Consider the following 21,992-nt stretch of genomic DNA (forward strand, 5'->3'; position numbering starts at 1 on the left):
AAGCTGACAAACTGACTTTAGGATAGAAACTATCCCCAACCACGCTATACTCTATAGAGGAGCTCTTTAGGGGAACGCAAAGAGGTAGATGTACAAACTGCAAATAAAATATTATTAATCATTTTTCCTGGACCAGCTCTGTGTCTGATTCTGCACAACTTCAGCTATCAGCTCAGCCTGCCTGCTGCCAGATGATAACTCAACACAGCCACTCCAAGACAGCAAACAAGTTAGAGCTATCAGACTCCATTGGCCAGATGAAGGGCCCAGCAAGTTATGATTCTATGATGTTGATGGGTCCCATAGCACCAAACCCCATGAAGACAGATGAAGTCAGAGTGCTGATGCAGTTTCAGTCCCTCTCACTCCAGCCAGAAGGAGCTTATAGCTCATTTCCTTCAGGCACTGCAGAAGCATTCATGGCCATGGTGAAAGATGAATTTGAGACGCTTCAGCTCCCACTTCAGGCTGGGCCTTGGCCCGCCTACTGATGCCCCTGTAGCAGTGGCTGCTGCATCTTCCTCTCTGTGGCTGGTGGGCCAGGAAGATACCTTACAACACTGCAGAAGTAGATGCAGGAGTTTGGGCTCAGGAATGTGCATTGCAGTGACTTGGGTCCTAAGGCTTAGGGAGAAATGAAATGAGGGCTTTAGACCTCAGGTACTTTGATCCCAGATCTACAAAATTGGAGCACTGCAGCTGTTTGGCCTAGTGAGTGGTATGTCACAGATCAGCCAAGAGGATAGGGCAGCAGAACCTCTCGAGCACTAAGGGTGTAGCTGCTCTGCTTGTGTGGAGCTCCCGGTAATCAGGGGCAGGGTACATCATGCATGTGGGTACCAAGATCATGACTTGTCCTCTTGGGGAAAGCCCTCATTCCTGGGGAGTCAGGAATCACACTGGTTCAGGTACCAAAATTTTATAGCAGATCTAATGGGCCCAGGTTCTATATAGCTAAAGGAAAATAAAATACAGTAGCAACTGGGATGTGAGATATGAGAGGGCCTCAGGGGTCCAACAAAATGTCCATGCTCTAGCAGTAATAGCCTGTAGGACATAAGTTAGAGTATGATAGAATGTGGGTTTCCCTCACCTGAGTACTGCAATATGTCAACTCCTGGTAGCTTGTAAGCTGGACTCAAGTGTGAGAACTATAAGTGTCTCCAGTTGTGAGGACTACACATAGGGGCTGCTTGACACGTATGCAAGCTTTTTATTATAGAGAACAGTTGTTCCAGGTCTGGGTGTATCCTGACTGAAGGAACAAAAAAAGAAAGAAGTTTCTTTCCTTCCAGAGTTTCCCACTTTCTGGGTTTTTGCCATTCTCTTACTGTACTCCATAACTCTCTTTAGATCACTGCGATGAAAGGCAAATACTTAATAGTTACTTTGGATTTTCTTAAAAGAGGCCAGTGTTGAAAGGAAACTATGTTAGGTAAGGTGTGAGTAGCCAGCCTGCTGATTCACTCCACGGAACTCTTAATATGGTTTGAAGTGATTTAAACACCAACAACATAAATAGAAAATTAATGTGACTCAGTAAATTACAAAATATAAAACAAAAACGACAGAAACATTGGTGACCAGGAACTAGCAGTTTTGCTCCAGGTAGGCAACACTGATTTAAAAAGCAACTACTCAGACACTGTTGTAAATCTTTTGTACTTTCTATACTATCTATAAACAATAAAATAATTCATTATCAGTTTGGATGCCTAATCAATTGGACTTCTCAGCTCTGAACAGAATCTATTACTGGCTTCTTTAAAAATAAAAAATATTAAATATTTATAACAATCCTAGTGATTATTGTGATGCTGAAAGAACTATAAACTATCATTTATTAAAACAAATAAATGTAGCTAGCCATGACATCACTTAGCCTCACATCACTTAGTAAAGCTCCCTATGTCCTTAATACCACATTCTCTTCTTTTGATTCATACCTCAGGCTGATAGGATTTATCTTCCTGTTGGTCTTGAGAAAGAGTGCTGGGAGGCTTAAAGTTTTAGAAGCCTTTACAATTTCAAATATCCTTATTATATCTGCACACTAGAGTAACAACTTAATTCTATAAAAAAAATACAGGTAGAAATTATTTTCTTTTTTTGAGAAGTCCTGAAGATGGATCTCAGATGTGCTAGCATCTATTATACACTGCATTCCACGTTTCCCTCCATTCTGCCTCATTCTGTTTCCTCCATTTGCTTTTATAACATTGTCCTTGACTGCATCTCTTTTTCCTGTTTATTTATCCTACATGGTTTTTCAGTGACTTTTGTATTTTAGACATAGTTCAGATAAATCCCCCTTAACTGAGCATATGCCCCAACATCACTGATACCTGCTCCTCAGGGTAAAACAAGAGTGTGGATCATCTCTTTTGACTTAACATCTGCCTTAGTTAGGGTTTTACTGCTGTGAACAGACACCATGACCAAGTCAAGTCTTATAAAGGACATTTACTTGGGGCTGGCTTACAGGTTCAGAGGTTCAGTCCATTATCATCAAGGTGGGAGCAGGGCAGCATCTAGGCAGACATAATGCAAGAGCTGGGAGTTCTATGTCTTCATCTGAAGGCTGCTAGCAGAATAATGACTTTCAGGTAGCTAGAATGAGGGTGTTATAGCCCACACCCACAGTGACACACCTACTCCAACAAGGCCACACCTACTCCAATAGGGCCACATCTTCTAATTGTGCCACTTCCTGAGCATATACAAACCATCACAACAGTGAATTCTGTCCAGTAGCAGCTAATGGTCAGGTTTTGTATAGGTTTAGTTTACGTCTTTATTTTAAAATCCTAAGTCTGAACTACATCCTTAGAGACAGTCTGTCTCATAGATCAACAAAGCCACAAGACATAGCTACTTCTGGTCTTCATGATACAGTTTCAAGTTCCCTGCTAAGTACTACACAGCTCTTTCCTTGTGGGTAAAAGAAGAATAATACAGAGGTCCAGTCCTAAGTTTCTTATCTGCTTCACTGAAGAAGGAATTCTCCAAGGATCTTTGCATTCCTCACCCTCTGACCCTTGTTCTACCTAAAAATTGTCTTATTTTCTTTTGCATCACATTCTTCTAAATCTCCATAGCCTTCTAAAGTAGATGTTATATTTATTAGTTTGATCTTCCTAGCTCTTTTCCACTCTTTCAGTATAGAGGAAGCACTAAACTTTGGTCCTTCAGGGTTTTCCCTACTTTTTCAGACTTCTTCCAAAGCTGGGGAGACAGCCATTATGTCTTTCAGGTAGCATTCAACTGCATCACCTTGTCTATACACTAAACAGAAGAGGAAAATTCTTTCCTATTTGAATGATTTTCAAAATTTAAAAATTCAACTACAATTTTGTATAGGATTCTTAACTGACTTTCAAATATTTTTATAATTATTAAACTTTACTGTATTGTTGGAGGTACCATCAGTATTTTAAAGCTTAATTTAAAAAAAATCCTTCCTGGAAAAGTTAGTGCTTCGTTTGTTTGTTGTTGTTTAGTGTGATTTGCTTTGCTTCTGTTTTCTATTCAGTTTTTTTTTCTGATACAGTCTTTGGATATAATAATGTCTACCTACTGAACATGCTGTGAAAATCAAGTAAGGATTGTATGCCATTTTTGAGTAATCTTCAGACTAATAGTAAAACCCACAGAATAGAATAAAGACTAGATACTGTATACTTCTGTTTCAGCAAAGACTAGAACCAGTCATCATTGGAGCTTGGAAAAACAGGTATTAGCATTTGACAACCAAAATAACAAAAAATTCTGGCAAGAATCATCAAGGCATATTTAAACTGATAAGATAAAAACAGGTAAAATATAACATACTTACATATTCTGGGAATATCTCCCTAAGAAATGTTAATGTGTTTAAAGAGAAAAACAGTAATTCTGTAACAAAGAAATACAGCAGATGTAGCCTTAACAGGCAAACCACAATGATGGGCAAATCAATCCTTCCTGAAATTGTGCAATACAAATCCTCCAGCACCATCACTGATATTCCTAACCAAAACAGGAATGCCATGATCAGATTATAACATTCCCAAGCAGAAATAATTTTTTCAAAATATCTAGCCTCTAACTTGTAAAACCAATAGGGTCATGAGAGAAGTAGAGTAAGGAAATACTCTCAACTAAAAGAAATTGCAGGACATTTTGTTAAGTAAAATGAGTCAAACACAGAAAACAAACACATGTTCTCACAATTGGAAATTAAAATACACATCTCATATGATGGAAGTCACCACAGGCTTGAAAAAGATGGAGGGGGAGGAATGAAGAGAGGATGAATAATGGGTGCAAGGTACAGTTAGGTAGACGGGGAAAGCTCTGTCTTATATCACTGTGGAGTACTTAGACTGACAATGTGGCTGAATTGTCAGTACTAATGTAGATGCTCCTTAAAACCAGGTAGTTAAAATAGTAAAGCAGACAGCTGAGGCATGAATACAGACTGACCGACTCCATGTTCTTGGAGATCCTTTCTTTCTTCTTTCAAGAAACCTGAGTTTCTTCGCCTGTCCAACAGATACAAGCATTACAGCCTATAAGGGCTGTGGAGAGGATTAAATGAGACAGCACATTCAGAGCTTTGAGACTAGGCTTGACTCCAAGAAGTACTTGCACAATGGTTGCAAGAATGAATGGATGCACTGAGCCTAAGCAAAGCAGCACTTCCCAGGCCAGAGAACATACATACCCAGTGTCTCGCTCTGGTTCCACACCGTCCTTAACATTTACGAAAATACAGATGATGCAAAAGGGAAAGAAACAAGGAGGAAATGACAACAGAGCAAGACAAGATCTTACAACCCAGCACAGTACCACTGTGCATATGAAACTAACTGGAATAAGAGACAATGAAGAATTTCAGGGAAAGATGGGTAAGCCAAGTCCTCTGCCACCAGGTACTGTTTCTTCTTAGTGCACTGAGCACTTTATATGTAACTCATCCTTGAATATTTCTAACACTTTTATATATTTTCTTCAAGTAACAAATACCAATCATCTGGTACAGCTTTAACCAAAGCCGTAGATAAAAAGTTTGTAAATCCTACTGATTGGCATTAATGCTCAAACTTTTTCTGTATGATAAAAAGTATAAATATCTACATATAAAAAAGAAAATAATTCATTCCAATTCTCCTAAGCATTGAAAACAACATTTAGCCATACTTCAAGTAACTCTGCTTAGAGCCAGTTACTATGTTAACCAGTCTAATATTCCTGCCTGGAACAAGCTCACAATGGTGTTTATGCTTTTTGAGCAAGCTAATGGGGGCAGAGGGAAGCATTTGCTTAAGGCTCACATCAACGCATGCAGAGCTTAAACTAGTCTTTAGCTTACACAAACATCAGGCTTATTAATTCAGAATGTTCATTCAGTTATTGAAACATGATAGCAAAATGCTACAATGAAAAACTGATTCCCTATTATACAAATTAGCTTTGCACAAAATCCCCTGGCTCGGGAATAAGCGTCCACATATTGGGAGTCATATACCTCTCTGGGGTTTTTAAACTGTGACTTAAGTGTCAAAACTTAACATCAGTGCTTTGAATACACAAATAGGTTATAAATAGCCAAACATATCCATCTGACTAAGAACTTTCCAGCTGGATTTCAGCTTAAGTAATTCTAAAACTACCTATGTGTAGCACAGTCTCTGCCAACACACACAGCATCCTCTTAATTAAAGCAGCACTATGATTCAGACCACCTGTTTCACTGATCCTGCTACATACATCCTTTGTCTTGTCAGAGTTCTCTGTTAGGATTAAAACTTTTATGAAAACAAATAGCAAATATTTATTCAAATTGATTATTTCACATCCTAAAAACTACATTTCCTACTATAAAGGTTTATTTATCTTTGTTAATTTTAACAAGCCAAGGATTACTCAAAGCAGTCACCACAGGTCCTAAAAGATAGGAACTGAACAACTGCTAACTTATATGCCATATCATATATGCTTTCTTTTACACATAGAAAGGTCCTTACTAAAATACCACACAGGTCCATAAAAGACTTTCAAAAATCTGCTTAGATACAGTTCAATAAAATATTTAAGTACCCATATGTGCACTAAAAAGGAACAAAATAGAAAATATAGGAGAAAGGGTTATAAGGATGGAAGAGGAACGAAACAAGAGTGGCCATATTTTCAGGCATTATCCAGATAATACATCACTGATCAAGACAGTTCCCTAAACTTTGATTCAAGGTGACATTGACTGAGAGACTTTTATAGATATCTGGCCTTAGAAAAGCAATTTGTTCCTTTAAAGAAATCTACTGTGGAACCTGAAGATTAAATATACTAGTATGGGGAACATATAACCAGCTTTGAAGACAACAGCTAAAGTAAATGAAAAGGTTAAGCTGTACTATCCCATTAGATGAGGTGATATTTCTTCCTTCCTTGTTCCACTATATATCCAGCTGTATACAGCAAACCTACCTTTCTGCTCATGGTTATATAATATACTTCTCCAGCACCATGTCTGTCCATATGCTTCCATGCTTATTGCCATGGTGATAATGGACTAAACTCATGAAAGTATAAACCAGGTCCAATTAAATGTTTTCCTTTATAAGAGTTGCCTCGGTCGTGGTGTCTCTTCAGAGCAATAGAGCAGTGACTAAGACATCAGGTTAATTCCAATGTAGCACTGTAGTGACCTAAGGCATAAACTGGAGGCTCAACACTCAAGAGCCAGCCTAGGAACTATAAGAATTCAACCCAACTAGGAGTATGCAGCCTTTCCCTCCAACTTTTTCAACAAAGAGAGAGACAAGAAACTAAAGACTTGTCAACTTATGAGTAATTTACATGAAATCCATCCTTTTCTTCACCAAATTATGTATAGTAACCTAGTCTATGAAGTCTCTGGTATTTTTCCTTTAACACATGTTACAATATGCAAGGAAAATGAGAAGCAAGTTCAAGGGCACTTTTGATGGAAGCCAGATGAATTGTTACAGTTGCCTGGGAAACCTTTGAAAGCAACAATATTTGATATGTCAAATATCTTAAGTCAATATGGGCCAAAGTAATATAGACGGTAAAACCAAGCAAGCAAATTGTGTGAAAGAGAGCACTCTCAATGTGTTAGGTTCTGAGAACTAAACTTTGAATGGAGAAAAAGACTGCATAATCTCTTAATTAGCCTAAAAGAATGATAACCCTAAATGCCAACTTTCAACATTCAGTATAAAGGCATTTCAATTTCCTAAACATTTATGCACTAAACTCAAGAGTTTGTAACAACCTTACAATAAAACATAAAGCCTTGACATAGAACTTTCCCCTGAGTCTCTGTGATGTAGTTGCAGTCTAGAGTGTAGACTATGTATAGTGTGTAGAGTGTGATTTCTTCTCAGATTTCTAATACAAAAATGTATGTCCCAATGGTGAGTGTTAAATGTGTCTTGATAAAGAACAACAAAAATGTTTACTGCAATAACTCTGAGGAGACAAATATTTTACATAGGACAATGAGCTGTCATGTCCTATTGAGGAAATATGCTATGATAGGAAAATTTTCCTAATCTACATCTTGCCCCAAATATCTTCTGGGAAGAGATTCCTCCATGAATTTGATCTTGTTATTTTTCTTCAGAAAAGTAACCCTAAAAAGCTGCATTATAAAAATTTACACACCTTACTGGTATTTAGAGTTCATATAGAGTTCATTTAGACTTTTGTAACACAATAAGCCAAAAAGAAAATAGAAATTCAACTGCTTGTGGATGCAGGTCAATAACAGAGCACTGCATTTGCAAGATCCTGACTTAATATCCAGTAGGAGAAAAGACAGATCAAAATGTAATCACCCAGGGGCTTCAGGAAATTTAGTATGTCCCTGCAACTCAAGATTTGCACAGTGAAATGCCCACTGACAGACCATCATGCTTTGTGTTTTATTAGTTTATAGACCCACAGTTTCATGAAAGGGCACCCTCTGGAAGGACAGATTTTTAAGCAGACATTTTCATTTGTTCAGTTGATTGGTTGGTTGGCTTTGTTTTTCTGATAACTGGTTGGAAACTTCTTAGAGTTCTACTGCTCTGAGCTGCCCTCTGCTGTTATCCTCCTATAAATACCCTGTGGAAATCCTCCACCCGTCCACATCTCTACTCCATCAGTGGTGTTATTCAAGGGCTGCCCTTCTTACTTCTCGTGCATATATGTGGAATACAGAGGACAGTGCTTCAGTTTTTAAAATGTAAAGAATTAGTATAAAGCTTTTTTAGTTTGAGATCTTTAATTTTAGTTTTATTTTATGTTTGAGATGCTGCTCTTTTCAGAAGACTTCCACAGTTATAAGCTAAAGATAATGTGTCCTCTAAGGAGCTTGGCTTTATACAAATCAGTAAGCAAGTCAGTATGTTGTGAATTTACTTAATGTGGGATTAATTTTCCAGGACAGTCTCCATTCTTCTCCTAGTTGTATGAATGAGGGTTACAGGAGAATCACTTCTTCCTGCATTATTCATCTGAGTTTATCTGAAGGACCATGCCAGTTAATCTGGCATCAATTTATATGAATTAATTGAAAAGAGCAAGGCTCTAGATTGTATGCAGTCGGAAATCAGAAGTTCTTTTCTTTGGAAATACCTGCTGTGGGCCTGGCCTTGTTCCTCATTCTCTTCTGCTTAGAGCTGACTAGCTTCATCAGTCCCAAGACTCAGACCTAACACAGTCCTACGAACCAACAGCTTCATGTCAACTCATGCCACAGAAGAAATCTTGTTACAATGATGGTATTCTATACTTACAACTTGCTGTGATCATTTAGCAAAGTAAAGTGTTTACTAAGCTTGGCATTAAGGAGCACATTCAGAGTCTTAAGTACCACAGGATGACCAATGCAATCTTTGTCCCCCACCCGGAATATCTGTCAAAGTACCTATTTGAGAGTTCTAAAGCTATATTCATGTTTTAGAAACCAAAGTAAGCTTGGCATTAAGACCAAATTTTATTTCTCAAGGGAAGAAAACCATATTTTGGCGCCTGTGTTCCAGTAAAGAGACATACAGCATACATATGTTACGGGTCTCTTATAATGACAAACAAACCACTCAAGTTTTCAACTTATCTTCATATTTGATATGTATTATATGTAAGCAACAGATGTATTTCTCATATGAGCACCATTAAAAAGTGATTTTCTAAAAGAAAATTCTAAATAGAAATGAGTCAGTCATAGTACAAATCCATACTGCACAGGCAGCATTTGTAATATAAACACATTGACACTTTACAAAGGGTTTGTAGAATCTGATGATCTTCAGTGTCCCCGATACCCAAATCATATGCCCTCTCCTTCTTCATAGCTGGTATTAGTAACAACAGCTACCAGTGACTAACAGTAGTCACACTTGATGCAGAGCTACCATACCCACACTTGCAAAAGAAAGGCTGAGTCCTCCCAACTCCCTATTCGACAGTCGACAGTCCCACCCACCTCAGTCCTGTTGGGTTTCTCCCAAAGGCCAAGCAGGTGTGAGATGTAACCAAAGAACTACAATCTCTCTACCTTTGACCGTATTTGTCCTTACCTGTACCTGGTAGATGTCTACAGGTATGTGGAGAGTTATCTTTTCTTTGATATGTTCCAAGTGTTCTTACACTATTTCTCTTAGGGTTTCTCCATGCTGATCCATTCAGATATCTCATTACTGTCTAAAAGAGAAAAATGTTAAATTATAATAAGAAAGTATATTCATTTTGTTTTTCAAATTAGGACTCAATGAAGACAAAACCAATGAGACTGGTACCTTGTAGAGTACTAAGAGGTGCTAGCTTTTTTGTACTATGATGCCAGAAGCCTTTTCTCCTCTTATAGCTTTACTTAAGAACCACATTTGTTATTTCAGATCAGGTTTTTGCTCCTTACCTCTAGTATTCCCGTGAGGTCACATTCTGTGAGAATCATCCTGCCCTTCTCCCCACAAAAAGGTTGCACAGAGTCAGAATGCAGAAGCCTGCAACTTGCTAACTTTGCTCTGTGTTATTTACCAATCACACAAAGAAAATGCTGTCTATTCAGAACTCATTTCAAAACTCTTTTCACTGTGAGCAAGCGAACAAGCGGGCTCATGTCCCAAGCCACAGTCATATCCCCAGTGGTCCAGTGATGGCTATGGGGCTGGCACTGAGTGGCACAGCCTTCAGTCATCCTACAAGTGTCTGTTGTGAACAGCCTGGGACCTTCAAAGCCAGAAGTAAAGAAATAAGGTGGAGTTGAGCTCCTTCATTCTCTTCTCTCCTGTTTCTGTGGTAGTTTGCCCTGTGTCTCTGTTATCAGTAGTCCTTGCCCACAAAGTTCCTTTGTTCTAAGTGGTACAAGATGTTACCAAGGGAACAAAAGAAGAAACTACTCAGGTAGCTGCTGCGTTGCTGTCTTCAGGGCAAGTAATTTCAATTATAGAGACTCACTAGAGCAGTGCAACAAAGCATGCCCAGGCTCCCAATTCACACCTCCCTGTGCCTGTTCCTCCTCCCTCCCCCTCTCCCCTCTTTCTCTTTTCCCCTCTCCCTGTCTTTCTGTTCCCTGTGCCCTGTCCCCTTCTCTCTGTGTTTCACTGCCTCTGCCTCTGTCTGTCTCCCTCTGCCTCTCCCTCTGCCTCTCTCGCTCCTCCTCCCCTCTCTTGCTCCTCCTCCCTCTCTCTTTCTCTGTCTTTCTCTGTCTCTCTTTCCCTCCCTCACTCTATCCTGAGCTCTACTAGCCAAGTATCAGTATAAAGCTCAGTGTTTCAACTGACCACATCAAAAGACATGGGTGGGGGGAAAACAGAAAGAGGAGGCTACCAACAGTTTTTTATCAAAATGCAGGAGCTTCAAAACATATCTGAGATCCATCCAGGAAAATGCTTCAGTGCACTACAAAATGCCCAGGGCTGAGGAAGGTACACACAGGGACTATTTGCAAGAAGACAGTAGTGTTTTCCCTGGGAACATGGGAATAAAGGGTGAGGTAGCCTGCTGTCAGGAACTGCCCCAAATTCAGTGCTCTAGAAAGCTCATCATAGAGAGTTACAGCAGTCAGTCAGGAAAGAAAGCAGGATGCTAGGCATCTATATCACTGCAGATGCTCTGATTCCTTGCTGTATATCCCATACACACCCTAGTGGTTGGCACATGAATGGAACAGGGATAACAGAGCTGTATATCATGGATATTATCCCACAGCTGGGAATCGACCCCACTGAATAGAATGAGAAGAAGAAGAGCAAAAGCAAGCTGAATGTCAGTCCTTTCAGGATTTGTACTTTTTCAAGTATTTAGCTACGTTATCCCTTTAGACATTTCTGATGGACTGGAATCTCAAAAAAAACAAAAAACAAAAAAACAAAAAAAAACAGGGCATTGAATTTTACGGACCTTGAGGTTTCCCCGGAGTTAGACACATTGTCTGGCCCATGGTAGCCAACTAGTTTCCCAGCTAGTATCTGGTTGTTTTGCTTTAAGACAAATTTTTTCATTATGGTCATTTTAGAGAACTCTAGATAAATATCTATTCTGAAGCTTCTATCTGTGGCTCAATATCAATATTTTCTAGCAAAACACCAAACATTTTAACAGACTTTGTGTTTCCTCTACTTCCTACACCCTTCCCAAGTCACAGAATCTCTGAAAAAGTCCTCAGCAGCTACTTCACTATTCTGACTTGCAATTAAAGTTAAATATTTTGAATAACATGTAAGACATTTCTTTTTGGCCAAAAGAGAAACTTGGGGAATAAAAAAAATTAAATTAAATTTTAAGAAAATGAAAGGCAAGCATACTCGTGAGCTTCCCAAACTGAACAAGTTTGGGTAAACATATGCAGGCTCAGTTTGGGAAGCCACAATATGCCATTCATCCCTAACTAGATGATGGGACAGAAATATTGCTGCTGAAGCAACCAAGGGAAATATGCTGCTCATCCAAAACAAACTTGCAAAATCTAACTTCCACTGCCGAAATTTCTCACACGAGAACCTTGCCTATGTACTATTTTAAAGTACTTTTTTTTTCTACTTGCTATGTGAAGCTGGTAACCCAGGGGCATATCTCAAAAGATGGAATCCTTACACATGAAATATGGATTTAGGAATAATTCAGAGATAACTAGGTAAAAAGCCTTCCTGGAGACAAGGCTAGGTATGAGTAAAGAGTGAACATGTGGTTAAAGCATTAAAAGCCAAGACTCCTGGACCAATGAATCACAGCCGACTCACACCCTTTACTCCAAATTTTTCAATCATTCACCAAGAAGCCCCTTTTTATCAATCATTCTAGGTCCTCCAACAAATAGGTTTTACTGCAAGAGCTGACTTTAACACCCAGGACTAGATAAATTTGATGAAGGAAGTTGAAGAATCCCCACTGGACCTGTGTTTAAGAATGGAGGCTTGCAAAGAAGTAACCTCCAGACTTCCTCCTGGGGATCTTATCTTGACTCTCCTCTTCTCACCCTGTGCCTTCTTCCTTCTTTACTGTCAGACATGAGGTGAGAGGCCTTAGTGCTTTTGGGCAGCCTAAATGCAAATTGCACTTTTCCATTTCCACTAGCACTCTCTTGACTTCCAAAGTCTACCAACAACGCATGATGTTTGCAAATATTTTAAAGATACCAGCAGAAGAAACTAAACTTGAGATAATCAGCCCATACCAAAATGATGTCTCAGTTTCTAAAAAACAAAAGTGTTCAGAACAATGTAAGAACATACCAGTGCATGGTAAAATCCACACAGCAGTCCACAAAACGGTGCTGTGATATTCTCAATTGCTGGCTGCTTCTCAGTGCTTGTTCCTATATTAAACAGTCATTTAACAACTACTCATTTTTTCAAAATATCCTTGAAACTACCATATATAGTAACATTCTGTTCAGAAATAACTGCTGCTTAAGGTTTGGATTGCTGTGGATTATTCCTTCTGGAAAACTACATTTATTTGAATTAGGGAACTGAACAGCAAAGGTTTTCCTAATATTTATCCATTAGACAATGTTTTCTGGAAGAGTTAATGTGACAAGGTGATAACCTAATAACTATTGGCAAAAAATGCCACTATCTCTAAAGATCTCCACTCAGGCAGAATAGGTAATGATTACTCGTGCTTGTATTCTGTTACTTGTGGAATCTGCTTTCTGAAAATGCCTTTTGGAGTCTGTAGGCAGCACTGGCAAGGGTAAAAAGGAAAAAGAAAACGTTTTGCTGGCAACTTACAAAGTACAACTAGCACTTGGAACCCCACGACATGGTACAGCAAAATGCACAGCCCCACTGGTGACACCAAATTACAGCCTTGAGAATGAATGTGAGAAGGAGGCCAGGCCATAGTTGTCACTGGTCACTAACACTGAATAAGCTGAGGAAGGGGCAGCCCACAGATTCCTGACTCTTTTTCCTTGAGCCATGCCAATTTTTTTTTTAATTCTTTGAGAAACCAGTGGGCGGGCACAGATGGGAAGTGGGAAGCTGCAAAGGGGAAGAAGATGGTACAGAGAAGAGTGCTGAGCCAGGCACTCCTCTGCAAGTGCATCCTCCAAGATCCAGATGGCATGGCCTTTCTTTGCTATTGCCACCTGGCACCACTGCCTCTTCAGCGCCCCCTATCTGCTGTCAGGACCAAGTGACCATAATTGATGCCCAGTTACTCTAGATCAAGTTGTAAGCCCAAAGGCCACTATGCAACCTGTGAGGTATTCTGTTAACATAGTAAATGTTTTAAAAGAGCAACATGTTTTAAAAGAACCTGCTAATGTGCCAACTTCCAAAAAATGCAAACTCTACTTAGGGGAATACTCCTTTACCTATGCAACAGACTTTAAAGCAGTCTTTCCCTAATGAGTTGTCAGCAAATGTCATCCGCTTGAAAAAGTTGGGGTGTCCTGGGAAGGCAGAGAGAGGCTGCTTTGTTCTGAGCTGTATATTTTCAAGGCTTAGAATGGATTAGGCCCTTGTTTCCTTTTTATGCATGTGAGTTAGCTCTGTATCAGAAAACTGTACAGTAACACTTGAGGGTCAGCTGTGATATCCCCTTCTTATAGAATACATCTTAAGGAAGAGGAGGAGGAAGAAGAGGAGGAAGAAGAGGAGGAGGAGACTTCTAAGACAAAGCAGCAAGGCTCCACAGGACACTGCCTAAAGGAAGCAGTAGCGGAACACTTGTGCAGCTCGCTGGCACTTTTGTCCTTGCTAGGAACCTCTCTCAGATCCAGGCTGGTGATTCCTGCATAAAAGACAAATTTTTCCACTCACAGAGTTTGCAATCTAGTAACAAAAGTTCTAACACAAAAACTTTAAGGAACAAATATAACGTAACACTGAGGTGCAGCTGTAGGAAGAGGGACATAAAGTGCTACAGAGCCAGTAACCGTGGGCGCTGCCTCTCCAGGGCAATAGCCGTGGGCGCTGCCTCTCCAGGGCACTGTGAAGGGTCTCTACAAGGTTGATAGTTCAGTGGAGATAATGAAAGTGGTAAGAACAACTGGAAAAGGGGATTTTCTCCCAACCCACCCATGGCATGTGAAAAGGATCCAGAGCAGGAAAGGCAATGGCTGAAATGGATGTGTGCAAAACCAAAACCTGGTACCACTGCCAGAGCCATCACATCAGCTTGCTAGTCTACCCTCTGTGACTGCCTCCCTGCCAGCATAACTCCCATGTTCTTGTCCATACTCCTTCTAAGAGTATAAAAGTGAGCCTCACAGAATATTTCTGGAAAATTAGAAACAGATGCCACTCATAAGTAATATAATATCACATTAATGTGAGCAAAGCACGCAGACACTAGTACACACTTCCACTTTCTGCCTCACGATAATATGACTATATTTCATACCCAGGAAAAAGTCCCTTTAATCAGTCTAAAATACCATTTCATTTAAACAATTAAAAAGTTCTAAATTTGCTAGAGTTCTCGTTTGTTGCCTCTTTTGTTAACAAAGACCTTTTTAGAATACCATCTCATCATCCAGAGTGATGAATTTAAGATGTTCATTTAAAACTTTGAAAATATGGCAATAAAGTACATATGTCAGATTCTGGATTACAAATTCGTAGATAAATTAACTAATGAAGTAATAAGAGTGGAAACAAATTAAAATACAATGTGTTTTTTGTTTTTTGTTTTTGTTTCTGTGTATGTGTTTTATTTAATCGATATACAACAAAGTCTTTTCCTTTGTTTTCAAAGGGAAGCCAAGTCCAAACATCAGTTAACAGACCAACACCAGTCTTGGGTGGGAGGAGCCTGCCAACTTTGCAGAAGTAGAATTCCAGACCATCTGTCACCAAATGACTAGGTTAATGGAGGTAGTTAAATTATATACACAACTTCAAGAGATCCACTATCAACCAAAATAAAAATATAGAGAGAAACTCAGTTATTATCCTTGATTCTGTACAAAAGCTTTCACTGGACTGACACCCTGTCCTCCCAGCTGTACCAGACAAACCCTTAAAGGAGACTGGTCCTAGAGCAGGATGTCTATGAAACATCTCTGTTATGGTTTGGGAGTTAAATATCCCCAGAGGCCCACTGTGAGAGGCTTGGTCACCAGCTAATAGCACCATAGGGAAGTTTAGAATGTCAGATCTGGAGAAATAAAGTTAAACCAATAGAGACATTCCCTTAAAAGAATAAACAGACTTTAAAAAGAGAGAGAGAAAAAGACTGGGTCTCCCACCTTTACCAGATCTCTGTTTCCTTCTCCCTTTCCTCCTTCTCCCTCTCTTTCTCCCTTTCCTCCCTCTCCCTCTCCCTCTCTCCCTGTCTCTCTCCCTCTCCCTCTCCCTCTTACTCCGACTCCTACTGTCTCTATACGTTTCTCTCCCTTCCCCCCTCCCCCTCTGTCATTCCCAAATGGCATGAGGTGAGGAGAGCTCCAGTGTCAGGTGCTCCAGCCATGGAGTCTGTCTGTCTCACCACAAGCCCAAGCAATGTGGCCAAACTACACTGGCCTAAAACATTGATCTCAAATAACCTCCCACCATTTTAAGGTTATTTATTATCTGCCATGATGGAAAGATAATTAATACAGTTTGCTTTCAGGACAAGAAAATTTTACTTTTCCTACTTTCTTACCTCTACTCCCACAAAAATTCAAACTATACATAGAGAAAGAGTCCATGCGTTTAGAGAAGAGACACAAAATTCAAGATGTCCTTGTTTTTAATTGCTGAATAATATTCTACTGTATAAATGACCCACATTTTCTGTATCCATTCTTCATCTGGGTTGTTTCCAGCTTCTGGCTATTACGAATAAGGCTGCTATGAACATGGTCGAGCACATATCTTGTGGTGTGGAGGAGTAGGGGCAAAAATGGAGTAGAGACTGGAGGAAAAGACATCCAGTGACCAGCCCAACTTGGGATTCATCCCACCTACAGACACCAAACCTGGACACTATTGTTGATGCTATGTTGTGCTTGCAGACAGGAGCCCAGCATGGCTGTTCTCTGAGAGGCTCTACCAGCAGCTGACAGAGACAGATGCAGATACTTACAGCCAACCATTGGACTGAGGTCGGGGATCCCTATGGAAGAGTTAGAGGAAGGACTGAAGGAGCTGAAGGGGATCCCAAACTCATAGAGAAAACAACAGTATCAACTAACCTGTAGCTCCCAGAGCTCCCAGAGACTAATCCACCAACCAAAGAGCTTAAATGGGCTGGTATGTGGCCCCTGGCACATATGTAGCCGAGGACTGCCTTGCCTGGCCTCAATGGGAGAGGATGTGTCTAATCCTATAGAGACTTGATGCCCCAGGGAAGGGGCATGTTAGTGGGGTAGGGTGAGAGGGGCACCCACTCAAAGCCAAAGGTGAGGGGGGGAAGGGGTAAAGAATTCTGGGAGGGGGATCAGAAAGTGGTAATATTTAGAATGTAAATAAATAAAATACATAAATAAATAAAAACAAAAAGAGAAGAGATGAATAGCAAGCCCCCATGAAAAGTTGATATTTGACAGATGTCTAGCCATATATTGAACTTGAGAGGGAAATGCTGGGAAGTGAAAAAGGGGATGGGAAGGAGAAGCTTTCATAGAGCTATTGAATTCTACAACACATGGTAAGCATAGGGGAGCATAACCTTGGGACCTGTGGGAATGCACCATAAATGACTAGCCTAAAACAAACCTGCACAGAACCACTTAGCACACTGTCACTCCATATTTATGTCCCAGAACCACACCCTAGCCACCAAATAAGGTGGACACTAAGAACTAGTAAAATTACTTTCACTCATCGTATACAGAATGATGTGTTTACTTATAAAGAACTATGTTAATGATAGTTATGTTAATGATAGTTTTAACATTGCTACCTGCATGACAAACATGTATGCCCCTGTACACATGAACACAGTCATCAGATCCCAAGAGCAGCACCAAGCCTACTGCTTATAGCAGCAAATGGCTATTTGTATTTATTTATTTATTTATTCATCCATTCATTCATTTATTACCATTATTCTCTCAAAAACAGAGTCTTGAGAAATTATAGGTAATAATGTATGTTATTCATCTTATAGCAGAAAACTAAGACAGTTATCTAAAATACATGGTTTATAAGTCTATTCCTAAATAGGAAATAAAAGCACTAATTCTTGTGGAAAACAGCTTTTAAAAAAGAGAGTACGGTATATACATTTTTCATTGTAAAAAATAGTTTTAAAACTATAATAGGATCAAGATAGAATTATATCTTTGAAAAGAAAGCCCTGTATGATTTAACCCCTGTAAACCTACAGAACCTATCAAAACTTGCTAGAAAACACCGTGATTTGAATATGAATTGCTCCCCAAGCTCATCCGTTTAATAAGTTGGGCCTAACCTGTTGGTGCCCTTTTGGGATGTTGTAGAAACTACTGGACATGGAGGCTAGCTGACCAATGTAGAGCCACAGGGGTGGAACTTATTATAGGCTAAAGCAAAGCCCTGGTTCTGGCCCCAGCTCTCTACTTTTGGATTCCTGATCCACTAAGACATCAACAGTCTCCCTTTCCTGCTACCAAGGACAGGAGTGGTCCTGGTGCCATGCCTTCTCCATCACAGTGAACTATATTTTGTGAGCCAATGGCCAGAGTAAATCTTGCTTTAAGTTGTTTCCATGAGATATTGTGTCACTGAAAATGGTAAATAATGTTGGTTGAATAAATTCAGAACAATCCTGCACCCCCACAAGCAAGTGAACTGCATTAATCATTGTGGCTGAGAAATGAAAGCAGAATTAGGTGAACCTTATAAAAACACTCTAGTAATCCTAAAATGGTTATGGGTACAAAGTCATTTTAAAACTACAGATTGGAACTGGGGGGTAAAAGTGAATAGTACAAACTTGACTAATACCCAAATTCAATCCCCAGAGTCCAAATAAAAAATAGGATGTAATAGTGCACCCCAGCATTCCTGCAGTAAGATGGGAGACAGAGGTGAAGGATCTATCAACAGCTTAAAGGTTAGTTAGCCTGGAGCATAGAGTAGGGGAAACAACAAGAAAGAGCCTGTCTCAACAAGGTGAAAGAAGAGAATCAATTCAAACAAATTGCCCTCCGATAATACATGTATAGGCCGGTGGGTGTATGGTATGCAAACACACACACACAAACACAGAGAGAGAGAGAGAGAGAAAGAGAGAGAGAGAGAGAGAGAGAGAGAGAGAGAGAGAGAGAGAGAGAGGAGAGAGAGAGATACAGATTAATTAAATAATTTTAAACTACACTTTGTCCTCCACTCTCCAACTCCCAATACATTTTATTTAAAACCAACAAACAAACTACAGTACTGAGCCTAGGGATCTGAATTCTAAGAGGAAGCTGAGCATGTCACTTTGGAAGCTGCAACAGAAACTACCTGCTTCAGGCCAGCATGCCATGGCTCAATTTCCAGAATCATTACTTCCTCATGTGAGTGACACCACTGAATAAGTGTTCCATTACCTCTGTGTGCTTTCTCCTCAGTATCTTCAAATTGGACATAATAACCAAACTTGACACAGACTATTGTATCAACTAGCCATTGCCAAGTCCCTAAGACATTACAGGTACATGTATGAATACGCCCTAAAATCTATATGAGAAGTCACTACAGTTTACTTATGTACTTTTTTTTCAATACTGAGGACTGAACCTAGAACCTCATACAACCTAGATAAAGGCTATACCACTAAACTACACTACAAGCCATATTTTATTTCTTTAATGCAAAGTATTTCATGTACCTGTTTTACACTCTGAGTGATCTATACAGAATTCATATGTTGAAGTCCTACTCCACTACCTCAATGTATAAACCGTATTTGGAGATGGGGCCTTCACAGGTGTAAATAAGTTAAGATGAGGTCTTGAAGTAAGGCCTTCATCTAATTGCTGGTGTCCCTATTAGAAAGGAAAATTTTCACATAGAGAGACATATGTGAAGGGAACACTGAACTCCACCAACTCTTTCCTGGGTCTCGTCCTGATGGGTATAGATACACACTCCACTGATTTTCTAAATGCTGCCCAGTTTGTCACTTGAAAAAAATCATCAAACTGACGCTGACTAATATTACTAGTTCTTTCACAAACTAACAGCTTTTGAGAGAGTCAATAAAAGGCTAAAAGGTGAGAGGCATGGGGAGTCTAGGAGCTGTGGGAGGACATCCAACTCTTCTCTGATAATTCTGTACAGGATTTTAATTTGCAGACAGTTTCTCTGTGTCTTGGTTTCTCTTCTGTTGCTGTGATAAAACAGTGACCAAAAGCAACTTGAGGAGGAAAATGTTTCTTTCCACTTAAACTTCACAGCACATCACTGAAGGAAGCCAGAGCAGTAACTCAAGGCAGGCACCTGAAGACCCAGAACTAATGCAGAGAGCACAGAGGAATGCTGCTTACTGAATCATACTCCATGACTCATTGACTTTGCTTTCTTACACAACCCAGGACCCCCTGCCCACAGGTCATACCATCCCCAATTGGCTTGGCCTCCCTATATCAATCATAAGTCAATATGACACCCCACAGATTTCCTTACAGGCCAATCTAATAAAGGAAATTTCTCAACTAAGATTCTCTCTTCTGAGGTGACTTCAATTTGTGTCAAGATGACAGAAACAAAGCAGTTTACTCAGCCTACTTAGTCTTTCTTCATACAGGATCTACTACAGGTAAATCCTCTAAAGGGACCAGAATGCTCTGTCTTTTGTGGTTTGGGAGGTAAGCTATACTGGAGAGAGGAGGTGTTTTCCTGAAACTTGATCAAGAGGCCTTGGGGTTACAGGCCTCTCTACTAAACACCACAGAGTCCTACAGCTCTACTCAACAGCCACCATGAAGGTCATTTCCCACTCACTTAAGATACCCTTGCTCTCACTTTCTTCACTTTAAAGTGGTAGAGCCAAGTGATATCAACAAGTTGATAGATTTGTAGGTAACCTGACCCAGCACAGCTGGCCTCTGAAAGCTAGAACCTTCCTTCATGTTTATACCTTTAATTCAGAAACCACTACAGAGACTATGCCCCAAATTAATACTCATGTAAAGCTGAAGTAGTACAAGGAATTGTCAAAAATGTTTCTAGGAACTATTTGTTCTTTCATGACAACAGAGCAAAATGACAGCCCTGTATCACCTGTCAAGCTTGCAGTACATACTGGGGACTGAGGGATGAAAGAAGTTGGATTTATCTCTAAACTTATGACATGCCATTTAAACCACAAGTGCATTACACTTTGGTTTTCTCTTTGTCTGGTTTTAAAACAGGATCTGGCCTGGAATGCAGGCTCAAGTGATCAAGGTACTATGTACATTTCTAGCCCTTGAAGTAGCAAATTAATATGTAAGTTGCCAGCATTTAAAAAAAAAATGGCATTTACTAGGCTAGCTATACTCTAAGGTATCATAATCCTATAGAATGGACATTTACTTGAAATCATGATAAAAAATAAAAGTTTGCAAATTTCTTCTAAAAACAACTAAGAAAACACCAGGTATGAGTGTGTTAATTTTTCACTAATAGTATTTTTTTCTTCTAGACTGGGATACAAATCCCTTTCAGGGAATCCAGCTTTCACTGTATTTTATAAAGAATAATAATTGGTATCACTAGAGGGAGACAGGTTGCAAAAAATCAATTATCAGGCAGACTAGCAAAATTCTCTAGTTCTTAAGACTAAAGCAAGAGCCTGTTGAGAAGATTCAGTTCTTAAGAGCACTGACTGCTCTGACAGAGAACCTGGGTTCAGTTCCCAGCTCCCTCATGGTGGCTTCCAACCACCCATAACTTACTCCAGAGGATTCGGTTCCTTCTTCTGACCCCCACTGACACAAGGCATATACATGTTGTGCACAGACATACATGCAGGCAAAATACTCTGACACAAAATAAAATTTAAAAGTCTAAAAGTAATTTAAAGAATAAAGCAAGAAAGTTGCTGCATGACATTTTGTGAATTTACATAACTCCGCAAACACTGTTAACCAATGAGTCTTCCCTTTCTCAAGCATAATAGAGGCTGAATTAAAAGTTAGAAATGGGAATTTATCAAACTCTAGCAAAATCATGTAAATATGAGTCAAAGCCAAGTGTGTGATGGACAGACACAATTGTAATCCCAGAACTCAGGAGAAGGTGCACAGGATCAGAAGTCCAAGCCACTTCGGATACATAGCAAGTTAAAGACAACCTGAGCTACATGAAACCAAATTTTAGACAAATAAATGTTAATAAACAGAAATTTTCACTATCTCAGGACAATAAAAATCAGTTTAAAAGATTGTGTCTAGGCCAGTAGCTGTAGCTCAATAGTTGAGCTCTTGTCCAGAATGCACAAGTCCTGCATTGACTCCCTAGTACCACAAAGAAGAAGAAAAACTGTGTCTAGACTGAGTCCAGGTGCTTAAGAACCTGATTTTTGCATTCAGTAGCCCAGTTAACCTAAGTCTCTCCCCAAAATTGAAGGAGTCAAATTTAAGGTATCATAATTTTAAATGGGATACA

General features: G+C 39.6%; 1 protein-coding gene across 2 annotated transcripts in view; it reads right to left on the minus strand.

Moving 5' to 3' along the window:
* The window catches only part of St18 (ST18 C2H2C-type zinc finger transcription factor), a 314,859-nt gene extending 304,774 nt beyond the window's left edge, over window positions 1-10,085 (minus strand). For both annotated transcript variants that reach the window (XM_028773409.1, XM_028773407.1), the window contains exons 1-2: window positions 9,911-10,085; window positions 9,573-9,696 (exon numbers count right to left, since the gene is read on the minus strand). The gene's annotated coding sequence lies outside the window, so the exon portion shown is untranslated. The remainder of the gene's footprint in view (window positions 1-9,572; window positions 9,697-9,910) is intronic.
* Between the last annotated feature and the right edge of the window lie 11,907 nt (window positions 10,086-21,992).

This window comes from Grammomys surdaster, unplaced genomic scaffold (genome assembly GCF_004785775.1).
Source record: "Grammomys surdaster isolate TR1022 unplaced genomic scaffold, NIH_TR_1.0 226, whole genome shotgun sequence".
NCBI classification, from domain to species: Eukaryota; Metazoa; Chordata; class Mammalia; order Rodentia; family Muridae; genus Grammomys; species Grammomys surdaster.